At 35.7% G+C, this 3,858-nt stretch overlaps 1 pseudogene; it reads right to left on the bottom strand.

Annotated features, from left to right (window-relative positions):
* Positions 1-3,290: 3,290 nt before the first annotated feature.
* On the bottom strand, positions 3,291-3,403 carry LOC150098220 (U4 spliceosomal RNA; annotated as a pseudogene).
* Positions 3,404-3,858: the final 455 nt, after the last annotated feature.

Raw genomic sequence — 3,858 nt, 5'->3', positions numbered from 1 at the left:
ACTTAAACAAAAACTAATAAAAAATGATATTTCAGAATTATTATGCACAATCTATAAACTCAGATAAGGAATATCTAATTTCAATTTATTTTCTCAGTATAACAATTGCTGGAAAATCAGAGTATGGTCACATTCTTGAAGAACTTTCGGTAATGACACCGCTATAAGGATATTTTCTTACTTTCACCATTGCTCACTGAAGGAAACAGAGAATTCAGTTATTCTCGGTCATATTGCTGGAATATGAAAGTCGAAAGTCGTGATATATCCAGGGGCGCGCCGGCCATGTGTGCAACACACACAGGCGCCAGGATAGTAAAGGCGCCAAATATTTGGTATGATATTTTGAATAAAGTGAATTTTGTCAGCAAAATACTGCAGTCTTCATCTATGAATCTCCGACTTGCTTTAGATACATTGAATGATCTAAATCAATTTTTAAATGATTATAGGTCTGATGAAACTTTCAAAGAAATTGTAGAAAGCTCAAAATTAATTGCAGCAAAATTTGACGTAGAACCTGTATTTTGTAGTAGTAAACCACCAAGGCGTTGTAAAAAGACAACACAATTTGATTACGAACATGAAAATGAAAATATAGTAGATTCTAAAATTTTATTTAAAGTAAATTTTTTTCTCTGCATAAGAGATCAAACATTACAATCTTTGCAGGAAAGATTTACTTTATTAAAAGAACATATCAATTCATTTCAGTTTTTGTATTTGTTAAATACTTCACAAAATAAAGAATATTTACTATCTTGTAAAAAGCTACGACAAAAATTAACAAACGAGAATCATTCAGACATTGACGCAGGCGATTTATGCTAAGAAATTTTACGATGTCAATCATTTATTTCTAATTTTAAAAACGATATATATCAGATAATTCAGTATATTTATTCAAACGACTTAATCAGAGTTTATTCAAACTTTCCAATTGCTCTTCAATTCTTTTGTCATTACCAGTATCTGTAGCATCTGCGGAACGGTCCTTTTCTAAACATAAAATTATTAAAAACTACTTGCGCTCTACAATGCTACAAGACAGACTTTCAAATCTTGCCATTATATCAATAGAGTCAGATATTTTGGATCAACTTGATATACATGATATTATTCGAGAATTTTCATTAATGAAAACTAAAAAAGTTCAATTCACTAAGTGATTTTTCTTTCTGTTTAAATATTTACTTAATTATTTCTTTAGCCAATAATGTTTATTATGTTCCTATTTTATATACTTGTAAGTTACTATTATTTATTTATTTCATTATTTATTTACTTCATTTTTTTTCCAAATTATTTTTGTCGTTTTTGTACCCTTCTTGTATGTTTATTGTTTTTAATACATTGTTTTTGTAATTTCTGCTTTTTTGTTCAATACACTTATAATTAATATATTTCGTATTTCATTTTTACTCACTGATACGTTTTTATAAAGTGATTTTTTTATTGGGGGAGGGGTATAGGGGCGCCAACTGAAGGTTTGCACACAGGTGCCGAACACTACTGGATCTATCTTCATGTCTCCATCGAGTTCTCCACACTAACTGTGCAGCACACAAAAACTTTAACTTTTTACTCCCCCTTTCCACAGAAGGTAAAATATGAATTTTCTATATCCAACTACACTGGAGCTGGTATGAATCCAACTCCAGTGCAGTTGGATATGCGCGCGCATGCACAGAGAGAGAGAGAGAGAGAGAGAGACTATATTTATCTACAAGCGAAACAGATTAAAATTTAAAATCTAAAATTTAAAATAAGGGAATTAGTGTAGGCTATGGCTGAAATAATGATTAGCCTTGAAGAACTGAGTGCTTTTTTACTGTTCACTAATATTTTATTAAATAATACTTTTACTACTGCATTTGTAAGGAAGCTTACTTTCGTCAAGAGTAGTTTCCTTTCCGAACAGAAAATCGCCATGTAACTTCAGCATATATGCTGACAAAATTATTATACATCCTTGGAGTAGACAGAAGTATCCTATAGGAAATTACATAAAAACGTGAAATGAAAACATGACAGAAAATAGTAACTCAACATTACACGTTTTCAGAAATAAAATATTACGAGTTTATTAGGTTACAGTTTTAGTTTAAAATAATATTTTTATATTTAAGTTAAAGGATATTATATCCCATATTGTTTCTTAGCCGAATAAGAAACTCAACGAGTTTCATGCCGAATATAAAAACTATATAAAGTTCGGTGATTCCAAGCGTAAGCGAATGTCTGTATAGAGCAGCAACTGACGCTTGAAGATAGTGCAAGCTGAGGCAACTCATAGAAAGGGGGAACAAGCTCCAATCACTATTCTTGATATTTACCCATAATGTGAATTTAATTCCTAGGAGCTACCCAGACCGGTTTCAACCTTATGTATAGGTGAAGCGGGCTCTAAAATTAAGACGATCCAGAAAGATCGCCCAACTCAGCGTTGTTCCACTCGATGACAGGCTCACTCCGTCACCGAGAAGAACTTCTCAGAATTGGCTCTACTCAGTGGCAGGCAGGCTCACCCCACCACCAAGCAGAGCCATAATCTTAGCGGTGGCCCCCCTCAGAGACAGGCAAAAACCTACCTCCAAGTGGAGTCTCTCAAAGCCAGATCAGCCCCGCACCGGTTTCCACCCTCATTGGGGACTCATCAGTGAGTAGATAGACCAAGTTAATATCAAGTTTGTAGCGAACAGAACTTACATCCCTTCTATGAGAATTGCCAAGAGGTGTCCTATTAAATTACTAATTATAATGAAGAGCCAAAGGCTTAGATTCGGCGACATGAACTTATTTAAGTTAAGGGATATTATATCCCATATTGTTTCTTAGCCGAATAAGAAACTCAAAGAGTTTCACGCTGAATATAAAAACTATATAAAGTTCGGCGATTCCAAGCGTAAGCAAATACCTGGATAGAGCAGCAATTGACCCTTGAAGGTAGTGCAAGCTGAGGCAACTCATAGAAAGGGTGGAGCAAGCTCCTATCACTATTCTTGATATTTACCCATAATGTAAACTTAACTCCTAGGAGCTGTATTATTGTTCAACATTATGAGAGAAGGTCACTACCCAGACCGGTTTCAACCTTATGAATAAGTAAAGCCTTCTCTAAAAAATTCGGACGATCCCTAGGCCACTCAATAGTGGACGAAAGACCGTCCATCTCAGCGTTGGCTCCACTCAATGATGGCCTTCCACCCACCACCGAGCAGAACCGCTCATATTCCGGAGAAAAGCATTCACCGATAAAGCCCCTCGCCGGGCTGTACCGGAAAACACTTTCCCCGGAGACTCAAATTGCTCTCTTAAGGCTAAACCTTAAGAGAGCGAACTCATATTAGCAATAGCCGAGCCTCAGTTAAACTTCATTGGCTACAGCATTGCCAGCCCGGTTTCTCATAATGTAAAAGCTCCTAGGAGATGCATTGCTGTTTCACATTATGAGAGAAGGTCACTACCCAGACCGGTTTCAACCTTTTTTGAGGTCTCATCAGTGAGTAGGTAGACCCAACTTAATACCAAGTTTGTAGCGAACAGAACTTACATCCCTTCTATGAGAATTGCCAAGAGGTGTCCTATTAAATTACTAATTATAATGAAGAGCCAAAGGCTTAGATTCGGCGACATGAACTTATTTAAGTTAAGGGATATTATATCCCATATTGTTTCTTGGTCTACCTACTCACTGATGAGACCTCAAAAAAGGTTGAAATCGGTCTAGGTAGTGACCTTCTTTCATAATGTTGAACAATAATACAGCTCCTAGGAGTTAAGTTCACATTATGGGTAAATATCAAGAATAGTGATCGGAGCTTGCCTTGCTCCACCTTTTCTATGAGTTGCCTCAGC

This window comes from Typopeltis vanoorti, chromosome 16 (genome assembly GCF_054136105.1).
Source record: "Typopeltis vanoorti isolate ZY-2024b chromosome 16, IOZ_Tvanoo_1.0, whole genome shotgun sequence".
Lineage (NCBI taxonomy): Eukaryota > Metazoa > Arthropoda > Arachnida > Uropygi > Thelyphonidae > Typopeltis > Typopeltis vanoorti.
This window is presented reverse-complemented; position numbering and strand designations above follow the sequence as displayed.